Source organism: Schistocerca nitens, chromosome 2 (assembly GCF_023898315.1).
Source record: "Schistocerca nitens isolate TAMUIC-IGC-003100 chromosome 2, iqSchNite1.1, whole genome shotgun sequence".
NCBI classification, from domain to species: domain Eukaryota; kingdom Metazoa; phylum Arthropoda; class Insecta; order Orthoptera; family Acrididae; genus Schistocerca; species Schistocerca nitens.
Genome location: NC_064615.1, coordinates 643,113,148 through 643,136,613, shown reverse-complemented (window position 1 = coordinate 643,136,613; position 23,466 = coordinate 643,113,148). Strand labels below are relative to the sequence as shown.

The 23,466-nt window shown below is 43.7% G+C and overlaps 1 pseudogene; it reads left to right on the top strand.

The window, feature by feature from the left end:
- The first annotated feature begins 10,023 nt into the window (after window positions 1-10,023).
- LOC126238178 (5S ribosomal RNA) lies at window positions 10,024-10,140 on the top strand (annotated as a pseudogene).
- The last annotated feature ends 13,326 nt before the right edge of the window (window positions 10,141-23,466 follow it).

Below are 23,466 nucleotides of genomic sequence, written 5' to 3'. Positions count from 1 at the left end.
GCACTTGCCCGCTAAAGGCAAAGGTCCCGAGTTCGAGTCTCGGTGTGGCCCAAAGTTTTAATCTGCCGGAAAGTGTATATCGACATAATTAGCCACCAGCTGCATAAAATAAATTTAATATTCTTTACCGGTTTCAGGTACTTAGTGCCTTGCTTCAGAAAGTTGTAACCATCGCTTTATTTGTATCAACCGTAAGATGCCTGTAGCATATTGCTGTTGTCATACGGTTCACACCACCTGTAAAAAAACATCATGGCACTGAGTAACATATGAGCGTAGCAATATTCTGCACGCATCTTGCTGTTGACACTGACAAATAGCGCAGTAGCTATAACCTGAAATCGATTAAGGTAATTAAATTTCTTTTTGTATCTGGTTCCTTATTATTTCGATGTATACAACTAGAGTTGCTGAAGATGAAATACTGCCAGGAAGTATCATATCAGCTGCAATGTGAAAACTTCGTTATGGGCTGGTAATATCGTTTCTTTTTTGCGAGTCAACGCACATGGAAGGATTTTCAACACTAAGGTTTTTCACAACGCAAAAAACGGCTTCCCTGCTTAATCTACCACCAGAGTTAATTGACTATTTGTGTTAAGATTTCCCAGTGACTAAACAAATCTCTGTGGGACATTGAATTACCCTTCTGTTTTGTGGAGAAGTCGCAGTATACTTTTCTTTTCAGTAGATTTATTTCGGTGTGTAAGCGTATCCCGAAATAAATTGAATTTCTGCCGTTTAGATTACTGTTACTGCTGTAACAGTTCACACTGATGGAGGTTGTCTGTAACAACAACCGAAACACTGACAGTTTTCTTTTTTTTTTTTTTTTTACTTTAATGTGCCACATAACCAAAAGTAGCCTCCTACTGAAAAGTCCTACTGTTATACTTTATACACATCGTGACGACTGTTTAAAACAGTATACTGATTTGGGACTGCAGAATCTGAAAAGATCTGGGAAGAGCAGTTGAAGCTTTGTGTCGGTGTGGAAAGCATTAAACACTGTCTTCTAAATGCAGGGACCCGGATCCGAACGCATATTCTGGCTTGTCACATATAGGCAAACTCTTCCTGGCTCACATAGCTCCTGTCTCTTCGTTAATCCAATTTGGTAACAAAATGTATTCTGAGAGCGATTGCACTGAGACGTTTTGCAGAGAAAAGTATGATGAGAGTGATGATGCTGCTGGTAACAAATTGACGATGATCATTATAAATCAACATTTCAATATCGAAGAAGTGTGGTAATAGTACTCGTAATTACTACTTTTGACAAACTTTCATTTGTAGATCACTGTTGTTACTTCTTGTTACTAATTATTTCAAAAAGTTACTCTACCTCATTGTCACTGAAGTTGGAAGGAGAACAGTTTGGTGACATGTCTATTTGGGTGCCAAACACGCTTCACAACATGCATATCTGCACAATAGGAAAAAGTCGACATTTTGCAATCTGAATTTATTATACGAAGTCCGATTCATGTTATTCAACGTAATACAAATAATTTGGCATCGAATTTAATACAAACTCTGTCCGCCGTGACCAAACTTATCTGCTAGCCAACAGTTTCGATTCCGATCCGGACAACCGGCGAAGCAGGTAATCCAGTTAGTTATATCAGACCACTCGGAGCAGAAGTAGTAATACGTCGTTATTACTCTGCTCGCGTATGCTTTTCATATTTAATTTCTGCGGTGGTCACTGTGTCTTATCCCAAACTCCTACATTCTGTTCCTTTCTTCGCCGATTCTGCGGAGAACATCATCATCCCTTACCTCATCAGTCCACCTATCTTTTAACATTCTTCTGTATCACCACATCTCAAATGCTTCGATTCTCTTCTGTTTCGGTTTTCCAACAATCCATGTTTCACTACAATACAATGCTGTGACCGCTGTGACCCAAACATACATTTCCAGAAATTTATTCCTCAAATTAAGGCCAATAGCTCTGCTACTTCCCCGCGTTCCCGGGTTCGATTCCCGGCAGGGCCAGGGATTTTCTCTGCCTCGTGGTGACTGGGTGTTGTGTGATGTCCTTAGGTTAGTTAGGTTTAAGTAGTTCTAAGTTCTAGGGGACTGATGACCATAGATGTTAAGTCTCATAGTGCTCAGAGCCATTTGAACCATTGTTCTGCTACTTCTCGTTACTTTGGTGTTTCTTCGATTTACGCTCAATGCCTATTCTGTACTCATTAGACTGTTCATTACGTTCAACAGATCCTGTAATTCTTCTTCACATTCACTGAGGATAGCAGTGTCGTCAGGGAATCTCGTTGTTGATATCTTTTCATCTTAAATTTTAATCCCAGTCTTGAATATGTCATTATTACTTCGATGTATGGATTGAAAGTACGGACGAAACACTATATCCCTGTCTTACTTTCTTTTTGATCTGAACACTTCGTTCTTGGACTTCCGGTTTTATTATTCCATCTTGGTTAATGTACATGAGCCGTGCATGGCTCATGTTCGTGCCATCTTTATTTTTATTTTTTTTTATTTACCATACGGCAGCCTCCTCATTTTAATTTCAATTACTGGTGTCATGGTGTGGGTTCCTGTAGTCATGTCCTAGTTCATGAACCACGGGCAACGTATGAGTAGCCAAGTAAGTGGTCCCGATAGTCGGGATACCAGTTACTTTGGAATAAGGCTGGGCATCTCGGACATATTCTGAGTTGGGGTCACCTTTGTGCTCATACTGCAAAGACTACCAAATCCACCGGTTAGTCCCTCAACCGTTAGGGGTAAAACTCAATCGGACTCGGGGGAAGTAAGGCTAGCAACCTGCTTCCCTGGTACTTTAAATATGATGCTGGCAACAATCAGAGCAAAATGCCTCGGACCTTAGGAGGTGACTGAGTACCACCTCTAACTGACAAACCAGGGACTCCTAAGATACGACTCGGCAAACAAAGCACGGAATAGGGGATCATGGAGGAATTTTATAAAGGGGACTATGCTCCAGACTGAACGCTGAAAGGCATAATCAGTCTTAAATGATGATGATGATGATGATGATGATGATGATGACTGGTGTAATTGAATTGCTGTCTTGCCTGCCCGTAAGCGGTAGCAGCAGCGCATATCGATAAGTGCACTGTCGTACTATCTCTGGGCGACCGATAGTATTTCCGGGTCTTCGTGTGTCTAGAAGTCAGTCGGAGACGTACCAGGAGGGCAGTCGCGACGCAGCACCAGTGAGGTCCGCACGGGCAGTACCAGTGGGGACGACCGTTGGTTGGTTGGTCGGTCGTTCGGTGGGTCGTCTCAACGACGACGTGTATTTGGGTCGGTTCCTTCCTGTGCAGAGATGTCCGTTGTGTTCCCTCTGCATGGTTGGGTCCGAGCCTCCGTCTCCAGGACGTCGTTCGTCCGAAGTAAGTCAGTGAGTGGGAGACACACCAGCAGTGCAGTCCCGACGGAGCAGCAGTAGCGGACGGACCAGCAGTCCAGTTGGTTGGTTGGCGTGCAGCAGCAAGCAAGCCCCAATCGCGCGGAGTCGGGCTGGAGCCGCTGGGGGCGTGAACGAACGGTTGGAGTGTGAGATGCTGCTTGCGAGTGCTACGAAGTTCGTCGCCCACCGATCTTGGACATGAAAGTTGAGTTCTCACTTAACATACTATCGAGCCTCAACTGTTTACATTTCTTCGTTTGATCCTAGTTGTCGCTTTTGGGACATTCCCGCGAGCAACAATGTGTGTGTATTCAAGTGGGCTAAGATTCCAGCCGTCGTCCTGTGAAATTTGACTCAATTTATTCCCTGTTATTGAAGTTCACCAGTGGTATCTTCTGCCTTGTGGCCGTTGACGTTCCGCTTACCTGCCCTGGTCGTTGACGTAATTGTAGGCAGTGTATTTTCCTCGTCGTGTTGTTGCTGTCCAGCGCGAAGTGTAGTTCGACAGGTGAGGTGTTGTTGGTCGTTGTTGGCGCCAATATCCTGTGTGTCGTGTATTGAAATCTGGTGGTCGTTTTGCTGGTTGCGTGAAGCGGAACTGATTTGGTTGATTGGTCTGTGGGCTGTCTGTCGGTTGGGTTGCTTCCAGATTAACAAGTCGTTGGACAGGCTGCCTGTCTCACCTAAATGGGCGTTAGTGTCACAATCCCAGGCCGACCCTTGGAAACTTCTGAGCACTGTTCCGTGTCTGTTACATGGTAACTTCCCTGTTTGAGTTTAAGTTATTTGGTTGATGTGTGGCCTTCAGCCGAGTTTTTATATATTCTGAATTAATGTTCCTCTCTTGTCCTTTAGGCATATGATTATTATTCCTTATATGGGGCTTTTAGTCGAATTTTACATCAAATCTTTAACGCCTTAAGCCGTTAAATTATTGTGTTGATGTGTGGCCTTCAGTCGAGTTGTCACATCTCTTAAGTTAATGTTCTTGTCTTGCCCATAACACATAGGTTTGTGATACTTTTGTATGGGCCTTCAGCCGAATTTTGCATTCCATGTTTTAAGGTGAGGCCTTCTGCCTTTTGGTTGAAATTCTTCTTATTGCTTAATATGCGACCTCCAGCAAAATTCCATTAAAATTAAATTGCGAATGCCTTCAGCCAATTAGATTGAAGATTTAAAAAATATTCTTGGGTGAAACCTGCAGAAGAACCTTGTATTTCAATTCTTGCTTGGGCCTTGTGTCTTCCATTTTAAATGTGGCCTTCAGCCGATCTAAAGTTAATCAAGGTCGATTAAAGTTTTGAGCGTTTTACATTCTTGTTGTAATATTGTGTGTTGATAATAAAGTTTGTATGTTGAGTGCAACTGACAGGAACTCATTTTGGCCTCTTTCCATAACCTAACCCTCTCTGACCTACTAGCCCAAACATTTCAGTACATTTTGTATATTCCTGTCTTTCCCTTTGTTACCCCTACGTTTCTCAGAATTTCGTACATTTTGCACTATTTCACATTTTGAACACTTTTTCTATGTCAACAAATCGTACCATCTTAAGTTGATTTTTCTCCTGCCTGGTTCCATTGTCAATTGCAACGGCAGAACTGCCTCCCTGGTGCCTTTACTTCTCGTAAAGCCAAACTGATCGTGGTTTATCAGACCCACGATTTTATTTTCCACTCTTCTGTATACTATTCTTGACAGCAACATGGATGCATGAACTGTTAATCTGATTCTGCGATAATTCACACATTCGTCGATTCGTGCTATCTTCCAGCTTAATATACTATATTTCAGATGAGGGTACTGAATTCATTTACGTTATTAACATTGTTTGAAAGTATGCTCAGAATTAAATCTAACACCAATGATTGCAAACATAAGTAGTACTATTTCCTTTAACCCTGAAGAGTGATGGGGCCCTTGTAGTGTTTTTCTGCAACTTGGGGAGGCCATCCAGCTGTGAGAATGCACAAGAGCTCCTAGGGGAGCTGCTGAGAGCCAGGACTCAGTTAGGTACGCTCTGGGAACCGAGTGCTTTTTTTCGATAGATATGAGAACCACGGACAGCCGCCGTGGGGGCGGCAGATGTAACAGTTCCCAGCATGCTGTAAACTTTCCCCGTGCTAGAAGCTTAAAAAATGTATTTTAGAAAAGATAATATCAGCGCAAGGAAGAAAAAACCACGACGCACTCAACATGGGACGTAGCTGATGGGAGTCAAAGACGGCCTCGAGTTCAGATGTTTCAATTTTGTAGGGATGCCCATGGTTGGCTGATGACAATTTCGTAGCGACGTCAGAGACTCGCGAATGCGAACGTCCAGCCACATCTATTGCACGAAACGCGAAAACAAAAATATGTGGGGTCTACAGCCCCACTTTGAGGCAGAACTGAGCCGTATTGGCAAACCATGGCAGTTTAGATAGGAGAAAGGAAATTTGTCAGTTATTATAAGATTTTAATTGGTCTACCGAGACTGCAGCGCTGGCAGAACCAGCTAGTTTTTTGGGGGACAGGAGAAAGATATTTCGTCTCAGTGCATGAAACAGTATACCACTTTGTCCTAGATCTTCAGGGAAAGATGACATTAGTACTGCAGAGTGAGATGTCTTCGTTCAGAGTTGATCACAAATACCGGAGATGAACGTAGAATTCTCAGGAACTACTAAACCATCCTGTGCAATCGAGTGTCAGCAGAAAGGCCACATTTGCGTACGGCGTACGTGGTGACTGGCTGGTAGGGGGTAGGGGGAGTGGGAGACCCGAAATTATTTTTTTCACCTCAGAGTTTTGACTTCCTGACTTAGATCGCAGAGCCAGCTACTTGCACTCAGTATGCGCTTAGGCGAGAGAATTAGTGCTTGTACGTACTTTTCTGGGTATTTTCTTTAGGTTACCAACTTATTCATAACCATTGGAGACTTTCGTGGACACAGTTTTTGCATAAATTCTGTGTCAAATACACCCAACTGTGCTAAGGTCTTTCGTACATGTTTTTGCACTTTTGTACCCTTCTGTAATTGTTTGTAGTTTTTATTCAGTGCCTACAATCACATTAATGTATGTAGCAAAATCTGATTGTTATAGTGACCTATTATTTCATTTAGTAGCTTGATAGAAACCTTCGCCGAACATATGTGAGTGCTGGAACCTATTTTCCACGTTTAATTGGGCTAGGCCTGTTTAATTTCAAAAGAATTGAAATGGCAGACAAAGTATATAATGTGCAATTCTCAGCCCAAGAGGCAGAATGGGAGAAAAAAGCAACTTGTATTACAGCCTGCTGGATTGGCGAGAAATTGGTCTCATCATCCGTGTGTGAATCTTTTTCAGTCTGTAGAAAGGTTGTGATCGATTAGATTTAGGGAGTGTAGTCTCAGAAACTGCTTTTCTTCGTGAAGTGTCAGCTGAGTCTTCAGAATATCGCTTAGATGCTTAAATGCTTATTTATCCATTGCACCACTATGCTTTTTCATTTCACATGAGCTCGTGGAGAACGAACTGATCACTGAACGGGTCACCCGCTCAGATCTCGTAAGCGGTATACTGAAGACTCAACAGACACGTCATGAAGAAAGCGGTTTTTGCAGCTACACCATCCAAACATAATGAATCACAACCTGCTCCCCTTTCTACACACTGAAAGAGATTCAGACAGGGAAGTTGAAACCAATTTCTCGTCAATCTAGCAGGCTGTAATACCAATTGCTCTTTTCTCCCCTTCTGACTCATAGCCTGAGAATTACATGTTACTTTCTTTGTCTGCCACTTGTCTAGTGCTCGTTCCAGTGACGGGTTAACTATTACAGGACGCCTTCTTTATAAAATTTCTCATTAGCCGTTCACTTCATATGGTTTTCCGTTTGGATACAAGGTGTGATGGGTCACTTTAATTAATATTATTTGCAATGTCCTTCATGGAGAGATCTTTTCTTCATGTTTCAATAGGCTATGACTAACTAAAGAGTTTAACATAAATTGTCGATATTCACACCCCCTTGTTTCACTTTGTTTTTTGATTGGTCAATACGAAATAAATGGAACTCATCATGTGTAATTTTGTACGTTTGGTGTACTGAACGTGAAACAAAAATGGGTGGAGGAGTTAATCATTTTTCACCAAGTGGCGGTGATTATAGCAAAAATAGGTACTTTCTGCAGTGAGTGAATAGTCGGACGATAGCCGATACTCAAAAGATGATACTACGCTTTGCAACGCTAATATGGCTATCACCTGTATTTATCTCATTAACTTCTTTGTCTGCTTAAGTTTAATATGAGCTCTGTATCAGCAAGCTCTTTGATCAAACACATACCTAAACATTTTCCTAATTATTTATGTCGTTGTAACTAATCTACGTAATTTTAAGAGTAATGTTCTGCAGAAGTACTGAAACGTTAAAACTACACTGTTAGCACTGATTCATGCATAGGGCAATTAGGATTATAGTCATGTAATACAGGGAGAGAATAAAATACGTACATATGGAAGTCGAAGTGCAAGGCTCCTATGTGGCACGAATTAGTCCATAGTTAGTACGCAAAGTGTTCACGTCTTTTGTACTGAACGAGGCACGAAGAGCAGCATGTCTGCTTAACATCGCCTCGAATGAGGAAAAAATATGGCTCATTATTCATGGCATATTTTGGTTAGGTCTGTACTTCAAAAATCAGACTCTACGAAGAGAATTTTCAGAGCTTGTTATAAGCAAGAGCCATAGTTGCTTTTATCGTATTTTTCAGTGGCGACAGGAAATTGCCACAGCCACCACCTTCGACTCAAATAATCAGTTGAATACAGTATAATTAATGTACCAGTTACATGGTATCTTATTCACTAACAGGTTTGTATTGTTAAACTTTGCGTCGAGCATCCTTATTTTAACCTAGACATTTACCTGGACGGTGCCCTATTCCAAGTGCTACGATATTTTCGAGTATCCTAATTTACTGAACTGAATAAAAGTAATTGATTTCTACAATAACATTTAATAACATTTTTGGAGTAGTAGATTTATTTATCATTCGTTGAGTTTTATTTGCGAAGCACTACACATGCCTTTCATAGGAGGATAGTTCAAGTATCACTAAAGTAGAACTGCAAAGAAATAATTTCATGTATTTTGCTTAAAAGTAATTCTCATTGAAATATAAGTAAAGCATATAAATTATTAGCATCAAACAGTGATCATTCAGAATAGTTTACTAGATAGTAAACTTTAAGATCAGCGTAAGGAATAATTATTGTACGTTATTCTGCAGGTTTGCCGGCCGGATTGGCCGAGCGGTTCTAGGCGCTGCAGTCTGGAACCGCGCAACCGCTGCGGTCGCAGGTTCGAATCCTGCCTCGGGCATGGATGTGTGTCATGTCCTTAGGTTAGTTAGGTTTAAGTAGTTCTAAGTTCTGTGGGACTGATGACCTCAGAAGTTAAGTCCCATAGTGCTCAGAGCCAAAAAAGTGAAGAAAACAAATAATAATCAGAACAGATAACACGACCGTCTAAAAACCACTTCCAATTCAGTAATTTCAATAATTAAACTGATAAAAGATATATCAAAATGTTGGAGCACAGCAAATCAGTTGTCCTTTCCTTCAGGTTTTATTAAAGCAGATCTAGATTTCGGCTAGTGCCCAGCCATTATCAGTGTACAACTGCATAGTTTCAGTACATGTCCTAGTACGTCAGTGCCCTGTTGTCCGGCTTCTGTCACAGATCATTCAAGTGAGTCTTGGCCTGTGACAGAAGCCCGAACAACAGGGCACTGACGTACTAGGACATGTACTGAAACTATGCAGTTGTACACTGATAATGGCTAGACACTAGCCGAAACACAGATTTGCTTCAATAAAACCTGATAGGAGAGGACGACTGAGTGCTGTGCTCCATCACTCTGAAAGTCCCAGTCGCTGAATGCATTCACATTCCTTGTGGAAGCTAACTTGATGATAAAAGATACTCGTGTCCAAGGTAGTAGTTCCCCTCCGTCTGTACTCAGTTGTCTATAATGACCATTGGCTGTCCTATTGTAATGTACGGATAGTAAGTGGTACTGAGAGCCAGTTATTGCCAACAAGTTTAATATTATTTCTGTGTGTTCACGTCAAACCACCGGTAAATTAATGATAAAGTATGTTAGCAACTCGTGCCTTAAAGCAATGCTTACTGAGTGAACCTTTACCTAGTTAGACTGGTGATCTTTTCCTTTTACGTAATTAAAGTTTACTTACGAAGGTTGGAAATTTAATAGTGGCAACTATTTAGTTACAGCTCGTACATAATAGATACGTGTTTCAAAGTTTTACTGACCTTCAGAGCAGTCACCAGCATTGTGTATAAATTGTTGCCAGCGATGTGGAAGTCGTAGGATACTCTTAGCAATGCCAGTTGTGTTGACAGTTCGAGCGGCGTCTTCTATTGCCCGACGATTTTGTAGCAGTTCTGAAGCGAATGACGTGAAGTGTTTCCTTCAATTTATAAATCGAGTTTAAATTACGAGGGCTGAAGACAGGGGAGTTCAGTAGGTGGTATAGCACTTACCAGCCCCATCAATCTAACAAATCAGTGAAAGCTTGACGAGCAGTAAATAAATAGTTGCGACTATTAAAGTTCCAGGCAACGGCCTCGCCGCAGTGGATACACCGGTTCCCGTGAGATCACGGAAGTTAAGCGCTGTCGGGCGTGGCCGGCACTTGGATGGGTGACCATCCAGGTGCCATGCGCTGTTGCCATTTTTCGGGGTGCACTCAGCCTCGTGATGCCGATTGAGGAGCTACTTGACCGAATAGTAGCTGCTCCGGTCAAAGAAAACCATCATAACGACCGGGAGAGCGGTGTGCTGACCACACGCCCCTCCTATCCGCATCCTCAATGAGGATGACACGGCGGTCGGATGGTCCCGATGGGCCACTTGTGGCCTGAAGACGGAGTGCATTAAAGTTCCAACCCTCGTACTTATTAATAGAACTGTAGTTTGATTCTCGTTTCGTTTACTACTGCTACATTTCAAAATAAATCTTTTGACAAAAGGAAATTTGTGCAATCCCTTAACAGTTAATACACAATCAAGGTCAAATCCAATTCCTTTCACAGGAGTATTATTATCGGCGTATTGATAATACGGTAAGGACCAATAGTGCTATAATTTATTGTAACAGATAAATATGAAATTTCTTACTGCAAACTCCTCTTTACGTGAGACTAAAACAGAATGAATATACCGATTTTAATGTACATAACTGTTAACAATTATATTCCTGGCTCTCGGGTATTCTCTTTCGCTGTACGTAAAAGTAGAAACTTTATTTTACAATTCGTTGTAAGATCTGAGAGAAAGAACCGAATAGCAATATTTGCGTAATTTGCACGAAAAAAAATCAGTCGGCTGTTACTCAGTAGTACCTGAGACTTAGCCAGAATCATTTCATAATTGTAATTCGCGTTGCAGGAGCACATTTGCGGCACACTTCCCAGAAATTCTATGGAACATATGATACCATCGAGAAAAACTGTTTGGTAATGTCGGCAGTTAATATTCTCTGACTGTCAAAGTGCTTTCTAGAAAAACTTCTTGCTCAGGCAACTGGTTTCACTGTTCCTCAACATCTCCTCACGTCGAAATTCCCAACTAGTCTATTTTGTGTTCATAATCTTGTCAAACAATGCCAGCAGTGTCTTCGAGATTTTTTTTTTTTTTATGGGAATCTCTTTAACATCCTTTTACTCACAATGAACCATCACAGGGAAAGAGCACCTCCAAAGAGCGAGGGGGGAGGGGGAGTATGCTATGCGATAAGAAGCGTTTATTACGCTGTTACTACACTCTGTGTAATTTGAACACATCACTCTTGTCCTAACCAGGAGCAGCAGCAGACCATCAGTACCGGCCAGACTACTTCTTACGAACTGTGACCCCTCCTGAGGAACAGAAGACGTGGCGGGCGCTGCGAAGTGCGGCAGCTGCCGTTGTGAGCGCTGTTAATAACACAGAGCACGCGCAGGAGAGGATGCATTAGCGGTCGCAGTGTAAGGACACACCGCACCACCGCGAAACGCGATCCGGCGTAGCGACACGTGGCTGCCCCACTCCTACCGCGCCCTGCCTACCTCCACCTATCAACCGTGTGGCCACGTCATCCTACCCGGCACCGGAGGGCGCTGTCAAGGGGACGTACCAACGCCACACGTGCTTACAGTTTACGCACAACACAACTGCGCTAGTTATTTGGATATGTGCTTAGCGGCTCTCAATAAAGGTCCCCGTTTCGATTGCAGACTCTGGCAAAAAATACACTACCGGCCATTAAAATTGCTGCACCAAGAAGAAATGCAGATGATAAACGGGTATACATTGGACAAATATATTATACTAGAACTGACATGTGATTACATTTTCACGCAATTTGGGCGCATAGATCCTGAGAAATCAGTACCCAGAACAACCACCTCTGCCCGCAATAAAGGCCTTGATACGCCTGGGCATTGAGTCAGAGCTTGGATGACGTGTACAGGTACAGCTGCCCATGCAGCTTCAACACGATACCACAGTTCATCAAGAGTACTGACTGGCGTATTGTGACGAGCCAGTTGCTCGACCACCATTGACCGGACGTTTTCAATTGGTGAGAGATCTGGAGAATGTGCTGGCCAGAGCATCAGTCGAACATTTTCTGTAACCAGAAAGGCCCGTACAGGACCTACAACATGCGGTCGTGCATTATCCTGCTGAAATGTAGGGTTTCGCAGGGATCGCATGAAGCGTAGAGCCACGGGTCGTAACACATCTGAAATGTAACGTCCACTGTTCAAAGTCCCGTCAATGCGAACTAGAGGTGACGTGTAACCAATGGCACCCCATACCATCACGCCGGGTGATACACCAGTATGGCGATGACGAACACACGCTTCCAATGTGCGTTCACCGCGATGTGGCCAGACACGAATGCGACCATCATGATGCTGTAAACAGACCGGGATTCATCCGAAAAAATTACGTTTTGCCAGTCGTGCACCCAGGTTCGTCGTTGAGTACACCATAGCAGGCGCTCCTATCTGTGATGCAGCGTCAAGGGTAACCGCAGCCGTGGTCTCCGAGCTGATAGTCCATGCTGCTGCAAACGTCGTCGAACTGTTCGTGCAGATGGTAGTTGTCTTGAAAACGTCCCCATCTGTTGACTCAGGGATCGAGACGTGGCTAAACGATCCGTTACAGCCATGAGGATAAGATGCCAGTCATCTCGACTGCTAGTGATACGAGGCCGTTGGGATCCAGCACGGCGTTCCTTATTACGCTCCTGAACGAGGCATCACAACAACGTTTCACCAGGCAACGTCGGTCAACAGCTGTTTTTGTATGAGAAATCGGTTGGAAACTTTGCTCATGTCAGCACATTCTAGGTGTCGCCACCGGCGCCAGCCTTGTGTGAATGCTCTGAAAAGCTAATAATTTGCATAGCACAGCATCTTCTTCCTGTCGGTTAAATTTCGCGTCTGTAGCACGTCATCTTCGTGGTGTAGCAATTTTAATGGCCAATAGTGTAAAATCATATGGCTTATCTATGCCGCAACAACGAATTGATTCTCATTGTACCATATTTTGACAGTGATCTCGTAAGAGTGAATATATTGCTTTCTTTTTTGACTTTTGCAGCAGTAAACTATCCATAAAGACGGAAAATTCTTTCCAGTACCAGTCTGTGCCAAGCGAAGCACCTAATTCTTCATGATTTCGAAAAGCAGCCAGTCAATTCTAAAAGATAGAGCCGATAAATCGCGCAAGAAAACTACGTTTGTAATAAGCCAACCTACGGTTTATTTGTCTGATGGAGGAGATATGCTATTCTATAACAGGCTGTAAAATCATGAAATAAAGGGTATTTCAAGTATTTGTCTGAGGCGTAAAGGTCATGGATAAATTAGAAAATGTTCTACGACAAGGTGAATGTACAAGAATACAAAAAGTGAGGTCAACTACTAGTACAGAAAGCAGAATGGCTAAGAGAGAACTGAGAACAAATTGGGGATTCATAAGCTGGAAGCATCACAGATGTCAGCTGCGTGGAGATCATACATGGCCTTAGCAACGGCCTGAGCTAACAGGGCCAGGTAAGGAAACAAATCACTAAGTGTACAGAAAGCTATCGACAGATGACATTATCATGACAAAAAGGTTGTAAGAACGAGTAGAGGAGGATAAAGGAGGATAGAAATAGAGGAGGAATTTTATTTGGCAACAGTAAATTAAGGAACTAATGCTTGATGTGAAACTTCTCAGAATTATAAATCTCAGCATGCTTGGAGAACAGGTACAAATGCTAATGCTCGCAGACTTTCCTTCCAGCGGAAAGTGAGGGATAGTGACAAGAACTGTTAAATGGGAAGTGAAGCGCCATCCGTGGTGTCCGGGTGTACTTGTATAATTGAACTGTATTTTTAGTGATTGTACACGTGATGGTATACGAATATTGTTCGTCACAGAGCAGGAAATAGGAAGAAATTAAAATTTTTCTTACGTATACACTAGTACAGCCACAGGCGACGATAGGCGGAGGTGGTGACGTGACAATGCAGCAGTAAGAAACAGTCAGCACTGTAAGTCGGTTACATGCATGATCACAAGTTGCTACATCAGCACAAGTTCCCACGTAGAAGTTGCACATTCAGTAAAATGTCAGCCGAGAGACAGAGAGAGAGTGTGATGGTGATATATTCGTTAGCTCTTGTTAAGTGAAGCAACAAGCATTATGTTGGATGCAGTACCATATTTCAGAGACTTGTCAGTGTAGTTGAAAGCCTGTAATAAATTGTTATGCAAAAGCTAGGACTGCTGACCAGTAGCAAAGAAGCGGGCCGCATTCGGTCGTAACGAACAGAGCCTCGAATCATTATCTCCGGCCTGCCTCCACACATACCTCAGTTCTCAAGCTCTGAATTCAGATGGTCATTAGAATCGATGTCGTTCGTACAAAAGCACTCAATCTAATGATTATTACTAAATACACTCCTGGAAATGGAAAAAAGAACACATTGACACCGGTGTGTCAGACCCACCATACTTGCTCCGGACACTGCGAGAGGGCTGTACAAGCAATGATCACACGCACGGCACAGCGGACACACCAGGAACCGCGGTGTTGGCCGTCGAATGGCGCTAGCTGCGCAGCATTTGTGCACCGCCGCCGTCAGTGTCAGCCAGTTTGCCGTGGCATACGGAGCTCCATCGCAGTCTTTAACACTGGTAGCATGCCGCGACAGCGTGGACGTGAACCGTATGTGCAGTTGACGGACTTTGAGCGAGGGCGTATAGTGGGCATGCGGGAGGCCGGGTGGACGTACCGCCGAATTGCTCAACACGTGGGGCGTGAGGTCTCCACAGTACATCGATGTTGTCGCCAGTGGTCGGCGGAAGGTGCACGTGCCCGTCGACCTGGGACCGGACCGCAGCGACGCACGGATGCACGCCAAGACCGTAGGATCCTACGCAGTGCCGTAGGGGACCGCACCGCCACTTCCCAGCAAATTAGGGACACTGTTGCTCCTGGGGTATCGGCGAGGTCCATTCGCAACCGTCTCCATGAAGCTGGGCTGCGGTCCCGCACACCGTTAGGCCGTCTTCCGCTCACGCCCCAACATCGTGCAGCCCGCCTCCAGTGGTGTCGCGACAGGCGTGAATGGAGGGACGAATGGAGACGTGTCGTCTTCAGCGATGAGAGTCGCTTCTGCCTTGGTGCCAATGATGGTCGTATGCGTGTTTGGCGCCGTGCAGGTGAGCGCCACAATCAGGACTGCATACGACCGAGGCACACAGGGCCAACACCCGGCATCATGGTGTGGGGAGCGATCTCCTACACTGGCCGTACACCACTGGTGATCGTCGAGGGGACACTGAATAGTGCACGGTACATCCAAACCGTCATCGAACCCATCGTTCTACCATTCCTAGACCGGCAAGGGAACTTGCTGTTCCAACAGGACAATGCACGTCCGCATGTATCCCGTGCCACCCAACGTGCTCTAGAAGGTGTAAGTCAACTACCCTGGCCAGCAAGATCTCCGGATCTGTCCCCCATTGAGCATGTTTGGGACTGGATGAAGCGTCGTCTCACGCGGTCTGCACGTCCGGCACGAACGCTGGTCCAACTGAGGCGCCAGGTGGAAATGGCATGGCAAGCCGTTCCACAGGACTACATCCAGCATCTCTACGATCGTCTCCATGGGAGAATAGCAGCCTGCATTGCTGCGAAAGGTGGATATACACTGTACTAGTGCCGACATTGTGCATGCTCTGTTGCCTGTGTCTATGTGCCTGTGGTTCTGTCAGTGTGATCATGTGATGTATCTGACCCCAGGAATGTGTCAATAAAGTTTCCCCTTCCTGGGACAATGAATTCACGGTGTTCTTATTTCAATTTCCAGGAGTGTAGTAACATCCATGTGTTAGATGTTTAGGCACCTCTAGTGAACACACTATTTCCAAGTAGCCACGACCTGCCTCTCAGAAGACTTTGTATTGGCCACCATCTACCATGTCACTGATGAGGGTACTGAGGGTCTTCCAAGACCGATACATCTGAGAGTGCTTATTGCACTAATATCGTCGTCATGTCTGAGTGGACCATCTAGTTTCTGTGTTCCTGTTGGTCACTGCAGGGACTTTTGGGTGCGAGACCCTACCAGTTGGGTGTAGCTAGGATCACAAACTATTTGACTCCTGACAGCGCAGTACATCCCTGTGCTACCTCCAGGTGCAGGGTCTTCCTGTCTGGTGGGGCAGGATCAGCCAGATACACGATTTCCGGTAGCATCATACATCCTGATGAGTCATCATGGGTCAGCATCATCTTCTGGGGATGGCTCGAGAACGCTCTAACACCGTAGGGATACACTCCTGCACTGCGGCTTCGCTTGCAGACTGCAAAACGACAGCCTCAAGACTTCAGCCGAATTGCGGGAGTAGCAGCCTTGGTGACTAGTTGAGCCAAGCTTACAAGAAGAAGTCAGCGACATTCCAGCATGTTACCGGCGTCAGGGAAGGCTAACAAGAACTGTAAACCGAACAAATATTAACTTGCTAATCATGCTTTATTAGCAACAAAACATGCTCTGCAGGTCCACAACACCGTCCTGACAATGTAGAGGTGTCTCCGCTCGGCATCCGTACAATTTGGGACCAAAAAAATGTTCTTCCGTGACATAAATACGACATTGCGGTCCAGGTGTGACTGACAAACCAGGAAAGGACATCGCAGCATCAGCAACAGCCATCTGACGACTCAAACTGCCTCCACGCTCCTCAGTTACCACTGCAACGTGGTGAATACAAAAAATATTTTCTGCTGGCCTTTCGTTTTGTTATAACCGGTTTTCAATGTAGAGATTGACATGTGACGTGCAAAGTGACTTTTGTCAAACTTGAAAAATCTGTTGATCTGTCACAATTTAGAAGGAACAGTAGCGATCCTTATTTGGAGCCATGAGATGTGGGAGCTCTAATTTAATTCGTCATAGTGTGCTGTGTAGTAGAATGGTACCAGTAACTTGCACCACTGTGATAATGCAGCACATGACTTTACGAATGTTGCTGTGCAATTGTCAGACGTAAGGATTTGTTAAGATTCTCCGTTTGAGTTTTTCTGTTGCTTTTAAAAGAGGCAGCGTTCACTCCATGTTAGTCTTGTCATTGTAAAAGTGATGATAAACTGCACGAAGATGTTGGAAATACTACAGCTCTGATCGAGCAGGTATCGAAATTGTTACAGTACTCATCAGAAGATATATAATGACAAGTAAGCAACTAGAAACTTCGCAAGCTGTGCAACAGTCAGTCAGGTTCAGATGACCTTAAGGCAGTAGTGAGTGTGCCTTCTTCTTCCTTAGATCCTCCAGTAGCTAACCTGATAACATCCTTCTCCGGCAAAACAACAGAGGATATGCCAGAATTCATAAACGATGTTTTAGCCAAAGACTAACAAAGTAACTGATCAGACGAAAGGAGTCCACATAGGGCCTATCTACCTGTGGCGGGTGAGGATGAAACATATGTTGTTTCACTAGATGGTTAGAAAGCTGTCACATTCAACTAATAGAGTGTTTACGGCAGAGATACCGCAAATAGAACAGTGATGGATTTTTTTAAAGAGCAGTTGAGTGGATTAGTACAAAAAGCCAATGAAACAGTAGAAGTCTGTTCTGATAGAAATCTAAAAGTGACTGCATAGACGTATGAGTTGACACAAAATCCAGAAGCTGATCGACTCATGCTCAGAGAAGCAGAAAACTGGGCTCTATACTTCTTTCTGTGGGGAACTTCCGCGGAATTTTCACGTAGAATCCGTATGGATAATCTGAAGGACTTCATTACAGCACATCGCTCTGCCACTCACTTGCACGAAATCGACATTGCTACGAACAGTGTGAGAAGAAACGACATGTGAGGGCACAATGTCATCAGCCACTGTGTTATACTGTACTTTTGAACTCTTTGGCCACAATTCATACGAATGTAGAACCAATAAAAAGTTAAATGAAACAAACAGAGGCAAGCAGTAAAAGTAAATACATGAATACATTCCCAGTAAACCACCGTATGGGAAACACGAGTGCAGAGACGAACTGTTGCTTGATTGGTTTAGTACAGGGCATGGAACCTAAGTGCTTGGTACGCACTGCTACATACGCGGCGGTTAGTCTGGACCTCACGGACCGGAACGGACAAAACACCCTATAATGCAGATTATGTAGAGTACGAAATAATGACGTGGATTCACCGGGGACCACCGTGCTCAGCTTTAATATAGGAACTAAGAGTTCGTCAAAATATGGAAGTGTAGCCAACTGTGGGACAGAGATATTCCGTGATTGTCGGACCTGTCTTCGTGGATAGGCATAATCCGAAATTGATTTTTGGCAGCGTGTAGTTGAACTTAGCGGGAATTCATGTCCAATGGGTGCAACAGTTGCATTTTTTTCAATGTTAAAGGTACATCGATTACTAAGATGTCACCAAGCGTTTCGAACACTTGGATGAAAGACAGTCGCTCATGACAAAGTACCACCAGGTACAGGCTAGTTGATTTGGTAACTGTGAATACCGACGTACCACAACGAGTATTGTGTTGCTTGAGCCACACCGAACAATGAAGCATTAGATGAAGGGCATTATTTTATACACAGAAGTGTAGCGTGGAAAGCAACGTAAATGGCGAATTTATGGTTAGATAAGCCTAGATAATTTTGGGGTGGATCACATGAGTCGGCGCGAAGCGATTATTCACAACAACTTCAGAGATACTCGATGAGGATGATATCGACATGTCAAGAGATGATCGCAGCCTCAGGCAAAACATTAATGCAAACGCACTATATACCACAGTTCGTCACTTGACGGGCAAGAACCGGTAGCATGGGAACATTGTTATTAGAATACTCAGACTTGCTTAAGTCAGATGGTCCATTACCAGCAAAACCTGTAACACAACATTGCAGTCCAACAGGCGATAACACATCAGTTTAGAAGGACCCTTTTTTGTCATAAGTCGGAGTCAAAAGTCATCTGAATAGTTTGTCGGCCCCGATAGCTGAGTGGTGGCCGGCACGGTAGCTCAGTGTGTTCGGTCATAGGGCTAGCTGCCCTCTGCAATAAAAAAACTGAATGAATGGATCATCGATGAACTTGAACGCGTGTCATGGGACGTCAGCACCGAACAAATCAAACGAACAATAGCGAACAAAATGAAATTAAATAAAGAAAAAAAAGTGGTTAGCGTGACAGAATGCCATGCGAAGAGGCCCAGGTTCGATTCCTGGCAGGACTGGAGATTTTCTCCGCTCAGGGGCTGGGTGTTGTGTTGTCCTCATCATCATCATCTCATGGCCATCGACAAGCAATTCACCGAAGTGGCGTCAACTAAAAAGACTTTCACCAGGATACCGGTCTACCCGACGGGAGGCCGTAGCCACACATTTCAGTTTTTTTCATCTGATTAGTTTGATGCAGCCCGCTGTGAATTGCTCTTCTGTGCTAATCTTTTCTTCTCAGAGTACCACTTGCAATCTACTTCCCCAGTTATTAACTGGATGCATTTCAATTTCTGTCTACTCCTACAGTTTCCACCCTCTAGTACCATGGAAATTGTTCCTTGATGTCTTAGCATATGTCCTTACATCCTGTCCCTTCTTGTTGTCGGAGTTTCCCCACTTATTCCTTTCCTCGCAAATGCCGAGGAGTACCTCTTCATTTCTTACCTTATCAGTCCATCTAATTTTCAACTTTCTTCTGTAGCTCCACATCACAAACGCTTCGATTTTCTTATGTTCTGGTTTTCATACAGTCCATGTTTCACTGCCATACAGTGCTGTGCTCTAAACATACATCCTCAGAAACTTCTTACTCAAATTAAGACTTATGTTTTATACCTGTAGACTTCTCTTGGCCAGGAATGTTCGTTTTGCCAGAGATATTCTGATTTTAAGTTCTCCTTGTTCTGTCCATCATGGGTATATTTTTGCCTAGATGGCAGATTCCTTAACTTCAACTACTTCGTGATCACCGATTCCGATGTTAAGTTTCTCATTGTTCTTATTTCTACTTCTTCTCACTAAATTTGTTTTTCTTTACTTTACTCCCAATATATATTCTGTACTCACTAGACTGTTAATTGGTTCAAATGGCTCTCAGCACTATGGGACTTAAAATTTGAGGTCATCAGTCCCCTAGACTTAGAACTACTTAAACCTAACTAACCTAAGGGCATTATACACATCCATGCCCGAGGCAGGATTCGAACCTGCGACCGTAGCAGCCGCGTGGCTCCGGACTGAAGCGCCTAGAACCACTCGACCACCGCGGCCGGCAGACTGTTAATTCCATTCGACCCATCATGTAGCTCATCTTCACTTTCACTAAGGACAGCAATGTCATCAGCGAATATTATCATTCAAATCTGTAGCCTTAAATTGTAGTCCTACACATGAACGTTTCTTTTCTTTGTGTCATTAGTTCATCGATGCATAGATTGAACGGTGAGGGCAAAAGACTACATCCCTCCCTTACACCCTTTTTAATCTGGGTCCTTCGTTCTTGGTCTTCCAGTCTTATTGTTCACTCTTGGTTCTTGTACATATTGTACACTACTGGCCATTAAAATTGCTACACCAAGAATAAATGCAGATGATATTCCTTGGACAAATATATTATACTAGAACTGACATGTGATTACATTTTCACGCAATTTGGTTGCACAGATCCTGAGAAATCAATACCCAGAACAACCACCTCTGCCCGCAATAAAGGCATTGAGTCAGAGCTTGGATGGCGTGTACAGGTACAGCTGCCCATGCAGCTTCAACACGATACCACAGTTCATCAAGAGTACTGACTGACGTATTGTGACGAGCCAGTTGCTCGGTCACCATTGACCAGACGTTTTCAATTGGTGAGAGATCTGGAGAATGTGCTGGTCAGGGCAGCAGTCGAACATTTTCTATATCCATAAAGGTCTGTACAGGACCTGCAACATGCGGTCGTGCATTATCCTGCTGAAATGTAGGTTTTCGCAGGGATCGAATGAAGCGTAGAGCCACGGGTCGTAACACATCTGAAATGTAACGTCCACTGTTCAAAGTGCCGTCAATGCGAACAAGAGGTGACCGAGACGTGTAACCAATGGCACCCCATACCATCACGCCGGGTGATACGCCAGTATGGCTATGACAAATACACGCATCCAATGTGCGTTCACCGCGATGTCGCCAAACACGGATGCGACCATCATGATGCTGTAAACAGAACCTGGATTAATCCGAAAAAATGACGTTTTGCCATTCGTGCACCCAGGTTCGTCGCTGAGTACACCACCGCAGGCGCTCCTGTCTGTGATGCAGCGTAAAGGGTAACCGCAGCCATGGTCTCTGAGCTCATAGTCCATGCTGCTGCAAACGTCGTCGAACTGTTCGTGCACATTGTTGTTGTCTTGCAAACGTCGCCGTATGTTGACTCAGGGATCGAGACGTGGCTAAACGATCCGTTACAGCCATGCGGATAAGATGCCTGTCATCTCGACTGATAGTGATACGAGGCCGTTGGGATCCAGCACGGCGTTCCGTATTACCCTCCTGAACCCACCGATTCCATATTATGCTAACAGTCAATGGATCTCGACCAACGCGAGCAGCAATGTCGCGATACGATAAACCGCAATCGCGATAGGCTACAATCCGACCTTTGTCAAAGTCGGAAACGTGATGGTACGCATTTCTCCTCCTTACACGAGGCATCACAACAACGTTTCACCAAGCAACGCTGGTCAACTGCTGTTTGTGTATGAGAAATCGGTTGGAAACTTTCCTCATGTCAGCACGTCGTAGCTGTTGCCACCGGCGCGAACCGTTTGAGAATGCTCTGAAATGCTAATCATTTGCATATCACAGCATCTTCTTCCTGTCGGTTAGATTTCGCGTCAGTAGTACGTCATCTTCGTGGTGTAGCAATTTTAATGGCCAGTAGTGTATATTACCTTCCTTTCCTAGAAATTAACATTATTTTTTTTCCTCATAAATACGAACATCTCGCACCATTTTACACTGTCGAACTCTTTTTCGATGTCGACAAATCCTAGTACTGTGTCTTGAGTTTTCCTCATTCTTGTTTCAGTTATCAACTGCAACGTCAGAACTGCCTTCCTAGTACCTTTACCTTTCCTAAAACCAAATGATCATCATCTAACAGATCCTCAATTTTCTTTTCTATCCTGCTGCATGTTATTCTTATCAGCAGCTTGGACGCATGAGCTGTTAACCTGATTATACGATAATTATTGCTATTTTTGGCTCTTACTATCTTCTGAATTGTGTGGATGAGGTTTTGCAGAGGACCCATACATCCTAACGCCAACGGGAAATAATCTTTCTGTTGCCACGTCCCCAATATTTTCAGAAATTCTGATTTAATGCTATCCTACCCTTCTGTCTTATTTGATCTTAAACTGCCCAAAGTTCTTTTAAATTCTGTCTCTAATACTGTATCCCCTGTGTCTTCCCTGTGGACACTTGTTTCGTCTTCTATCTCTACCTCGTAGAGGCCTTCAGTCTACTCTTTCCACCTTTCTGCTCTCTCCTCCATACTTAAAGGAGGAATTCACACTGCACTCTTAATGTTCCTGCCATTGCTTTTAATTTCACTGATGCCATATAGAAAACAGAAGCACTTACAACTCTTGGTAGATGAATTTATAGATCATCAGCTAAATGATAGTCCATGATCAGCAAAAATTATCATTGTACCAAAAACGTCATCATATGCCACTGGGAGACGTATTGTGTTTTGGCTATCGTTACCAAAAAGCATACACAATAACAGACGTGTTTCCATTCCCAGAAATCATGGAAACATTGAAAACCTAGAACAATATAAATATTTCTCACAATGGAGCTTAGAAGTGGTTATCACCAATTTCAAGCATTTCTAGAAGACAGATTTAAAACAGAGTTCACAACACCCTCAGGTCATTAACAATACCACAGAAGGCCATGTGGATAACGAAAATGCTCCTGCTGCGTTACAACACTTGTCAGGCAGAGTACTTTCGTGGGATGAAACTGAAGAGATGTATGGTCTATCTTGAGGACATAATTTTTTTTTAATAAATATACAAGAGCATGTCAAATACTTGTATTAAGTGTTCACCAGAGAACAGCACATCTTGTATATATAATAGATAAATGTTATTTTGCTCAAACAAAAGTTAATTACCTTGGATGTATTATCAGTCAGGAGGGAATAAGGATGGATTCTCATTTCATATCAGCTGTACCTGATTTTGCAACATCACAGACAACAAAACACTTCCCATCATTTCTTGGTTTATGTAACTCTTAACTATTTGTAAAGAGATTTGCTGAAATTGCGTAACCATTACCGGGTAACTTAAGAAGGGAGTTAATTTTCAATGGACAGCAGAAAGTTACGTATCTTGGAAATTGAAGGATATAGCGATATTGGTTCCTGTGTTAGTGTTCATTGATTTCTAAAATTAATTCATACTTCATTTCAGAGCGTTTAT